The sequence below is a fragment of the Marmota marmota genome, unplaced genomic scaffold, assembly GCF_001458135.2.
Source record: "Marmota marmota marmota unplaced genomic scaffold, marMar, whole genome shotgun sequence".
NCBI classification, from domain to species: Eukaryota; Metazoa; Chordata; class Mammalia; order Rodentia; family Sciuridae; genus Marmota; species Marmota marmota.
The window spans coordinates 2944211-2954735 of NW_026000130.1; the positions used below are offsets into that span (position 1 = coordinate 2944211).

Here is a 10525-nt window from a genome sequence, read left to right on the forward strand (position 1 = left end):
CGTGGGCCGGGAGCAAGGTGCTTCCTCCTCTGAACCTCAGTTTCCCTACCTGCGAATGGTTGCTTTGGCCTGCAGCGTGGCTCTTGTCCAGCCTGTATGTCCGCCACCCCCCACAGTCCCTGTCCTTCCTTCTGGTCACATGCATGGCGGTGGCCCCAGGGCCCTCTGGCCTGATAGGGATCTTCAGGGCTCTGAGATGGCCTGGGGCCCACCTGAGGCCACTGCTCCAGGCTCCAGTGCTTTCAAAACAACTTTTTTTTTTTTATCACCAATTTTGATTTTTTCCCAGAGCGCCTTTCCTCAGCCTTTCCCGGGCCCCGAGGTTGTCAGGCCTGCCGATGCTCCATCTGCCACTGTGAACCCCTCAGGAGGCAGCTTGTCCCCTTCCCAGGCTCTCTGGGTCCCAGGGTCCCACCTTCCCTGGTCCAGGTCCCCGCCTCACTCACAGGGAGATACTTGGGGCCTGCCGAGGCTCCTCGCGGTGAGTCTCAGCAGCAGGTATGTGTGATCCCATCTGTCCCACCTGCACAGCCACCAGGACACTGTCCCCTCCCCTGCTCTGTCCTCACAAGCCAGCCGTGGGAGGCATTTGTCACCTACCTGCCCATTTCCCAGAAGCTGAGGCTGGGGGTGAGCAGTCAGGTCACTTTCCTGAGGTCACCCAGGCCTGTTGGGACAGCACCTGGATTCTCCCACTCCCCACATTTGTGTATGCATCGCGGTCCTACCTAACCGTGGGACTGTGTCACACTCCGACAGGCACGCAGGGTCACAATGTAACTTGGCCACTGTCACTCCCTGTGCTGCCCCTCCCTCCTGGCCTCCCGCGCCCTGGTCCCTTTCCTCATTCTGCTGACCTCCCCTGGATTTCCGTGAGATCCCCACTTTTCCTCCTTCCTCTCAAGCTTCCGCCTGTGAGAGAAAACACGTGACCCTTGACCTTCCGAGCTGGGTTTGGTTCACCTGCGGGTGTTCTGCAGTGCCATCCAGTGACATCCGTTTTCCTCTGTGGCTGGACCACACTCCAGAGTGACGTAGACCACGTTTTCTTTATCCGTCGTCCACTGATGGGCACCAGGCTGCTTCCGCAGTTTGGCTGCTGTGAACAGCAGCACCGGGTGTGTCCCCAGCACCGGCTCCAGCGGCTGCCTGCCTGTGGGCACCTGCACGCGTCCGTCCCGTAGCTCCGCAGCAGTGACACCCTCCCTAGTGTGAGCGCTCCCTGCCGTGCCTCGTGCACCTGGCATGGGCCTTGGACACCAGGCATTCGGCAGGGCTTGTGGGTGAGGCTGTGGGGCGAGGTTCCCGCCACAGGCTGGGGTGTGAGACTGAGGAGGCCGTGGGGGTCGCAGTCTTCTGGAGTAGTGTCCAGGAGAGGCTGATTGTCGAGGAGAACGGGGACCACACCCCTGACCCAAGCTGTTGATCCAGGAAGCTGGGTCTAAGGCCTCTCAAATCTTCATGTGCACACAAGATTCCTTTTTTTGATGATCTTTTATGGTGCAGGTTCTGAATAGTAGGTTTGGAGCCAGGCTGAAGATCATGTTTCCAAGAGCCCCTGTTCCTGTTTGTCTAAAGTCCGCGTTTGAAACAGGACCTAGATTAGAAATCGATGGGTTTCCACCTTCAGTTTTTATAAATAAAGTTTTATTGGAACCCAGCCATGCTTGTTTGTGACATTTTCCCTATGGCTGCTTTTGTGCTACGACAGCACAATTGAATACAGCAGTCCTCCCATCTGTGGTGGTTTCATTTTCTGTGGTTTCTGTTACCCTGTGTCAACCATGGTCTGAAAATACCAAATGGAAAATTCCAGAAATAAACACTGTAAGTTTAAATCATGCACCCTCCTGAGTAGTATGATGAAAACATGTGCCCTCAGGACATGAATCATCCCTTTGTGCAGTGTATCCCCGCTGTATATGCTGCCTGCCCGTTAGTTACTTGGTAGGCATCTCAGCTATTCAATCCACTGTCCAGGTATCACAGTGTTTGGGTTCATGCAACCCTTGTTTTACTTGGTGATAGCCCCTCAGCACAAACTTTCATTACAGCAGGTTGTTCCATTTGATTATCAGTTATTATTAATCTACTGGGCGTGATTTATAAGCTGAACTTTATCCCACGTATGTATATATAGGAAAAAACACGCTGTGTATAGGATTTGGTACTAGACACAGCTTCTGGCATCCACTGAGAGTCTTGGAACATATTCCCTTACAAATAAGGCAGGGAGCTACCCTAGTTATAATAGAGACCATCAAATGCATAAACTGAAAATATTTATTGCCTGGCCCTTATGCAGAAAAAGTCTGCCAGCCCTTGTTCTGATCATCTCTTGAGTCTCTTCAAGTTATGATACTTTGTGGCCTGGTGGATTTTCAGTGGTGAGCATTGTCAGTGATGGCCGTCAGTGTCCGAGTGTCTCCTGGGTGCTCGGGTCCTCAGGGGTTTTCCTGAGCTCGCGATGGCTCTCTGTCTGCTGCCAGGTGGGAGCGCCAGGAGCTGGTTACTGGCTCAGAGCCCAAGGACCATGGAGTGGCTGAGGCTGCCCTGGGCCAGGCCCTCTGATTTGTGTTGGGCAGGAGCGTCCGCCAGGAATATTTTCAGAACCCAGAGAGGGTTTTGTTTCCTGTTTGAGAGCAGGTGCCCTCAGCTTCTGCACTCACCCATTGGCTCAGTTAGGCCACGCGTCTCCACACAGACCGCCCTGGGAGCCTGGGGACCGAGCTGTGTCCTGAGAAGATGTGGGGCTGGTAGCGGGGTCCCACCCTGCCATGTGGATGGGAGCTGTCACAGAGGGCTTCCTGGAGGTGGCTGTGGATGTGCGGGGAGGGCTTGGCGGGGGAGAGGAGGGCAGGCAGGGCTCCTCAGAGGGAGGGGACACAGGCCTGGGCGTTGGGGGATGTGAGCAGCGGGGCCTGGTGGGCCTCGCAGAGTTCTTGGTGCACACTGCTGGTGGCGGGCATCAGAACTAGAGGCCAGGGAGCCACCACAGAGCTGCTAGTGCCAGGCCAGGCCTGGGGTGTGCCCTGGAGCGCCTCGTGCCCTGTGAAGTGTGAAATCCCAGGAAGAGTCCCCCCCCCCCGCTGCCGCCCTCTGATGACTTCCAGGGACAGTCTCTGGAGGTGCTCTTGGTTCTGGAGGCTGCTTCCTTGGGGATCATTTGTGGTGACTTTTTAATTAGGGCCCTTTGTTTTCTTTGAAGCCAGTGGTTTAGGGTGTCCTTTGGAGTCTGTTTTAGAAATGGGGATCCACTTAACAAAGTAAATAGGAGCCCCAGGGTCTGGAGGCAGCCAGCTCTCAGGGTGGTCCTCGGGGAGCCTGAGGCAGGGGTGGGGCTCTGTGTAGGGCCAGTGGGACCTGGCTCTGGATGTCGCGCCCCCTGAGCCCAGGAGCCTGGGGTGGGGACAGGGCTCTGCCTGTGACCTGGCGGAGCCCACTGATGGGGCCTGCGCTTTGACGGGAGCTGCCCTGCCCCCCACCCCGTCCCCTGCCCCTGTGTGTCTCTTGGTCCTGTTTCTCCTGTCCCTCTGTCACCCTCTCCTCTCCACCTCTGTCCCCCGGTGGGNCCCTTCCTCCCACCCCAGCCCGTGCCCACTCCGCCCAGCGCAGCCCTTCCTTTCTCTATTAGACACCCATCCTTCCCACTTCCGTTAGCTCCTGAGTGACATCCGGTCACAGCCCATGCGGGCCCTCATGTGTCCAGGACGGTCAGGTGCCCCTGGAAGTACGGGAGGAGGCAGCCAGGAGAGGCCCAGGTGAAGGCTGGGACGGAGGCCCAGGTGAAGGCTGGGCCCTGGTTCTGCCTTCCCCGCCCCGGCCTCCCTTTCCTCCTGCCCCCAGGCTCTGGGGAGGAAGAGGAAGCCCAGGGGGCAGCAGAGGACTCAGCTGCCAGGTTTGGTCTGAGGCTCTGGCCCAGCCACACTTGCAGGGTGGCCCTGTGTGCCCAGGGAGTCCCCAGTGCCCCTGGACTGCATGCTCTTTTTTTTTTTTATTGACTAAGGTACTCTGGGGGGAACAGGGTGGAAAGGGGCCCGGCTCCTTCCTTTTGCAGGTGGGAAGCTGAGGCCCCGAGATGCCGGCCCTGCCCGAGCCCCACGCCCTGAGCCCGCTGGGACGCGGGGTTTCCCTCACTGGTGCCAGCCGGGCACCCACGTCCTGCCCCTGGGTTCGAGTCTGGGTCTGACCATTAAGCGGGGCCTGGCCTTTGGCCATTTTGATTTCTTTGCATCTTTTTTGTTTTTAATATTCAATTTTTTAGCTGTAGTGGGACACAATACCTCTGTTTAATTTATTTATTTCCCGTGGTGCTGAGGATGGAGCCCAGGGCCTCGCAGTGCCCAGCGGCGCTCTCCCACTAGCCCCCGCCCAGCCCCTGCGTCTTCGTTTTAAATGGATGTCACCTTTGCTCCGTGACTTCCTCTCTGGTGCTCAGTTTCCTCGCCTGGAAAACAGGGACCTTCTGTGGGGTCTTGTGAGGACCCATCCGGGTCTCATGCTGCACATGGGGAGCGCCTTGTGTTTGCAGGGCACTGGAATATAGCAGTGAGCAAGATGACCCTGTCCCTACCCTTAGGGAGCTGTGAGGGACACAGATGGGTGTGAAGAGGAAGTGTGTAATAGATAGTGTCATTGTCCCTGGTGGAGGGACAATGGGGAGGGAAAGGAGGTGGCCGTGGGGAGTGCTGGTCATGCTCTTGCAAGTCGGAGCCCTTGCTGTTTAGTGACCTAACCATTGGGTGGAGACAGGAGGGGTCCTGGGGTGGAGCAGTGGTGTCAGCAATCGCTCAGGGACCAGCAGACCTTGGTGTCAAGGTCAAGGTCACCGCAGCTGATGTTGACTGACGCCCACACCCTGCAAGGGCTTCCTGGGTGCAGCTTCCTGTCTCCCTAGGGAGGCCCTTCCTCTCCCCTGGGCGGGAGGGAAGGCTCATGTGGGGTCCACCTTCCCGAGTCCTAATCCACAGACAGCTGATCCATTGCTCTTTCAGGTCCCACCCAGTCAACCTGGGATGCACCGATGAGGTGACAGCTTCACTAATCAAGTCACTTCCTGTTAACAGGAGCCTCTGGGGCCACTTCATATCCAAACCATGACACTGACCACCCAGGAAGCCCTCCCCAGGGTGGGTGGGAAAGGACGGCTCCCGCCGGCTGCTCCCACACCAGAAGGTGGCAGCTCAGGTCCTGGCGGACGTCCCCGTGTGCCCCTCACTGCAGGGAGCAGAGGCCACTGTCCTCCCTCGGGTTCTGCTCTCTGGGACCCTCTTCACGTAGGACTGGGGACACGGAGAGTCCAGGAGAGGAGGTAGTCAGGACTCCAAGGAAGTGGGGCTGTCCCCTGCCCCGCAGCCTCTCTCGCATGCCTTTGGCCACTCCTGAGCAGACGGGCGCCTGCAGGAGTCTCTCTGTCTTCTTGATGCCCTTGGGACCCACCTGGGACAGGGACAGTTGACAGGAGGCCTGAGGGGGTGGGAAGAAAGTGGCCTCCGGGTCAGACACGCGGGGACCCGGGGAGGAGGCTTCCTCTCTCCTCAGCTTCCTGCCCACAAAGCAGGGACCATCTTGGCGACCTTCTCATGGACGTGGTGAGCGTCACAGATGCCACCACCGTGTGGCCCCTGACTCCTGGGGACACTCAGTCCTTCCCAGCAGAGCGGCTTCTATCGTTCTTTCTCGTTCCACAGATGAGGAAACCGAGGTGCAGACAAGCGCAGGGACCTTCCTCGTAGCAGCTGCCTCTGGGCAGAGACCAGGCAAATCTGTGGACTCAGCTTCCCCGGGAGAGGCCAGGCACCTGAAGGCCCCGAGCCTTTAGGAAGAGGCCGTTGGTGTCTGCTGTCCATCTGTCCATCTGTCCCTGCCTCCCGCTCCCCGGGGCGCCTCTGTGGTTTGCTAAGTGTTCTTATTCCGAGCAGCTCTTGAAATCTTTGAGAATCTTGCTTTTCCTGTTTCCAGGAGCAAATGAGGAGGAAGAGGGCCCCTGGTTTGTGGGGACGGGGGTGGAGGGGAAGACAGATGCGGCAGGATCCTGGGGCCCCAGGGGTGCTACCCCAGGAGTGGGACCAACAAATCACACTCTTAAACGCACCTAAGTCCTGTCCCCCTCGATAGTACACCCAAAACACCACTGGATGACAATCTAATGCCCCTGGCACAGACCACAGAAAAGGTGGCCCCTTTGGGAGTGCTGTAACCAGCAAGTATCTATTACTTGCTCACTTTCTTGGCCAAGCTTTTCACCTTCTGGTCCTGAGCCATTGAAAACCAGCCACAGCAGAGAAGTGGGCGCTCATGTAATTAAAAAAAAAAAAAAAAATCCATAAACTGCCATTGGGGGAGGGGGAGGAGGAAGTTAGTCTAAGCCAAAAAATGTCCAGTGACCTTCTGACCTTTTTGTAAAAAGATTCTGGAGTCAATTTTCTGTGTTGAAACTCAAATTCACTTCCTTAGGGCAGGACTGACAGTGCTAGCTGACCCCAGCCATTGCCCCGATTCTTCCAAGAAGACTCTGAGCTTTGTCAGGGCTGGTTTTTGTAAAAATCAGGCTGGGGCCTGGGAGAAGACCTTTTAAGTGGTAAACATGCTCAAATCAGTAAGAACCTACTATGTGCCTGGATTAGTCAGGCTGTGAGGAGAGGTAGTCTAGTTCAAAACAACTTAAGGTAGAAAAGAAAACAATTCATTGGTTCTAATAAATGGAAAGTCCAAAGGCATTTCACCTTCAGGTATAGCTGTATCAAGGTGCTCCTGTGTATACTGTCTCTGATGGGCATGTTTCCATGGTAGTTTTATTCTCAGGAATGCTCTGCAGTGGGAGGATCCGGAGAGGAGGATGAGGAGGATGTGACTTTTGTGTTCATAAGGTCACTCTGCCTGTGCATTGAGGAGACGGGGAGAATCAGGAGGCCAGCGAGGAATCAGTGTAAAATGCGGCTCTACTGGAGGAGAGCTGTTCTCTCAGTCTTTCTTGAAAGTTCCGATAATCATGACTGCCCACTTGGAGTCTTGTGCTCATCTGGGTGTCTGAGCCTCTAACCAGCCAGGGCTCAGCACGGCCCTTGGGCATGGGGTCAACTGCATTCTGCTCACGGAAACTGATCCAAGAAGACTGGAGAGTGTGTCCTCCACAGGCAGGTGCCAGGCCCGCAGCAGAGTGCAGTAGAAAGGAGAGCACAGGCAGGAGCTGGCATCCATGAGGCACTGTCCTGCTCGGATGTGCTGTCAAGGTCTTAGGTATAGTTTGCTATAGTCTCCTGTGTCACAGATGAGGAAAATGAGGCCCAGAGAGGTTAAGTGGTCTGACTAAGGTCACAGAGCTATTAGGTGGGGAATCCAATCTCGGGTCTGTTTTCCCATAAGATCCACTCTCTTTCCGCCACTCTCTGATATCTGCGGAAGCCTGGGGATCAGTGAGGCAGCCCCCCAAATAAAATATGAATGCTTATGGGTGTGCTGGGCTGGGGAATGTGGGAGTCCAAGAAAGAAACCTGGGAAAGGGACCATGCAGCCCTCAGCCAATGAGACTCACAGTCCAGGGAAGCCAAGGGCAGACTGCAGTCACCATGGAGGATGGCAAAGGGTAGGCAAGGGGCCACCGGCAAGGGTTGTTTAATCTAGCTGGGATCGAGGGGAGGCTTCCTGGAGAAGATGAGGCTTGAGGAGATGGCCAGCACCCCAAGATAAGGCTGGGGGGAGGTTGTATACAGTAGGCTGGTACTTCTGATTAGCAGAGATAGAAACCCAGCTTCTGAGGAATTCAGTGCAAAAGTAAATTTATTTGCTTCCTATAATAAAACATCCAGGGATGGTGTCAGGTATGGCTGGATCCAGGGGCCCACCCAGCGTCAGGGCTTTCTGTCTCGGTCTGCCTTTCTGGCTTGGCTCTGTTCTCAGGCAGGAATGGATTAGAGCTGGCCCCAGGTCTTCAGTTCTGTCACCTTGCTCAGCCACCCTACCAGGTCCTGGGACAGTCTTCAGGCTGCTTTCATGGACTTCACTGGGGCCATACCTATCCATTCCTGGGAGTGTGCTTGGCCAGGCCCGGGTCACGAGTCCACACCTGGAGTCCAAAGTGGACTGCAAACAGGGTAGGAAACCCTGGGCGGGGGTAGAAGGTCCTTCAGGGTAGAAGGTCCTTCAGGCGGGGTCAGCGGCCGTGGGGCCCTAACTGTGGGGCCCTAACCGGCGGCCCGAGGAGCTGGGTCCTGGAGAGGGAGCAGCTCAGAGCTGAGCAGGGGGCCGGAGGGCTGGCCTGGCCGCTCCGGAGGGAGGCGGGGGCCACGGGGTGGTCCCGAGAGGAGGGCGCGGTTTTCGTGTTCATAAGGTCACTCTGGCTGCGCCCGGGACATGGACTGAGGCGACGGGGAGAATCAGGGAGGCCAGCGGGGAGTCGGTGGGCGCCGGACACCCCGCTGTGAGGCTGGAGGGAAGGTCCCCCGGGCACCGCTGCTCCGACTGGGAAGGGGTGCAAGAGGGACCGAGCTGCCTTGAGGAGGTGGCCTGAGCAGGAAGGTGCTGGTGGCTGCAGCCGCAGGGACCCAAGGGGGCGCCAAGGGCGGCGGTCCACCCCTGAGGCTGGAGTTGGCCCCGGTGGTCACCTGCAGGGAGCCTCCGCGGGCCCCGGGGCTGGTGGGCAGGGGCAGCCGGGCCAGGAGCAGAGGCCGGAGCTGCAGCGCCACCCCGAGCCCGAGAGGCCGGCGGGCCCACGCCAGGAAAAGGCCCGTTAGGGTTCCTGCGCCGGAGGGGTGGCAGGGGACAGCAGACAGCCCCGCCCCGTCGCCGCTGGTTTATGGAGTGTGAGTCGGTCGGTGCCAGGAGCGGGGGTGGGTGGCACCACGGGAACCGGTCTCCGTGCACCTTTGGGGCCTGTGCCCCCCGTGCCGTGGGGGCGAGGGGATGATATGGGCCGTGTGTTCCCACTGCAGCGTGGCGCCCGGTGGCCTGCGCCTCAGGGCCTGTCCTCGGTGGTGGCTGACACAGTGACTCTCTTGGGCTGATTGAAGTCAAACACATGCAGAAAAGTGCAGCCCGAAGATGCGGGTGTCCAGGTGACCAGCGCTCAGATCTGAGCAGAGACCCTGGCCCCGCCCCTCCGCCACACCCCCGGGGTGACTGCCACCGTGACCTCCCTGCCAGGGCCGTTTCTGCCTGCACTTGTCCTTATACGGGGAACCCACGTTGGGGTCTTGTGTTGACTTTTCCTGCTGCTCCTGGTGTCTGCCTGTGAGGCTCCCCCGTCCTCTGCCCTGGCTGACCTCGAGGGGCAGACAGCCATCTGTTCTTATTGACTGACACCCATTCTGTTGTGGGTGGGGGTCTGGGTGGTCCCCAGTGGAGGACTGTTGTCCGCAGTGCTGCTGAGGAATTTTGACAGGTCCCCTTTGGGGGGAATCACTGGATTCCATGAGAATTTGCCAAAGAGTTTTCCGAAGGGCTGGGCACAATGGTGTGCGCCTGTCATCCCAGCCCATCAAGAGGCTGAGGCAGGAGGATTGTGAGTTCAAAGCCAGCCTCAGCCACAGCGAGGCCCTGAGCAACTCAGACCCTGTCTCTAAATAAAATACAACATAGGGCTGGGGGTGTGGTTCGGTGGGTGAGGGCCCCTGGGTTCAGCTCCTGGTGGTTGCTCTTTTAGACTCTGTCCAGCTTGAGTGTGGCCCTCACCCCGTCCGGGCTACCGCTGCTCCCTGCTCAGGTTCAGTGTCGCCTCTTCCTGCCCAGCCCTGCTCTCAGTTACTTACCAGCTGTGTGACCTTGAACAGGTGTCTTTCCCTCTCTGGGGGCTTTGCAGGGCCTCCTGCATGTTGCACCTAGTGCTTGGAAGGGTCCACAGGTAACAGGTGTTCCCGGCTGGTTTGGTTTCAGGGGAGGCTGTTGGAGCAGGGGGTGCATGTGCTACTTTCTGTGGGCGGGGACTTCCCCTCTCTAGTTTCTGTGTCCCTATTTCACGCTGAGGAAGCTGAGGCTCAGAGAGGTGAAGCAGCTTGCTCAGGGTCACACAGCTCTGCAGAAGCAGAGTTCCAATGAGATGTGCTGACTTGTGGGTCCGAGGCCACCCACCTGTGTACCTCTGTGAGCCTCAGTTTCCTCATCTGTCAAGTGGGGTGTGTAGCAGTGCTGATCACAGCCTGTGGCTGTGAGGCTGCGGGACAGGAGCCAGGCGCCTGGTGGGGGCTCTCTGTTCACTGATTGGCCCCTGAGTTCTCCCTCCCGCCCTGCAGGAGTGCTGTGGCCCGATTTCCAGGAGAGGAGACTGAGGCCCAGATGTGCCTGCTCCTGGCTCTGAGCCCCTTACCCCGGCACCCTGTTGTGCTTGGAGGCGCTGTCCCTGCGCCAGGCCGGGCCTCCTTCCTGCTTGACTGGACACGAGCAGGCAGGGGGCAGCCGGGCGGTGGTGCCCTGGTCCAGCCCCCAGCCGTCCCTCTCGGGGAGCCTCCCCCGGGGGCCAGGGAGCTGCGTCTCCCCACCTCCTGCCCCAGCCGCTCTGGCAGCCAAGGAGCTGGGCAGGAAGTGGCCGGGA

The 10525-nt window shown here is 58.2% G+C and overlaps 1 protein-coding gene across 1 annotated transcript in view; it reads left to right on the forward strand.

Moving 5' to 3' along the window:
- The window catches only part of Tpst2 (tyrosylprotein sulfotransferase 2), a 42975-nt gene that overhangs the window by 3883 nt on the left and 28567 nt on the right, over window positions 1-10525 (forward strand). The window lies entirely within an intron of this gene.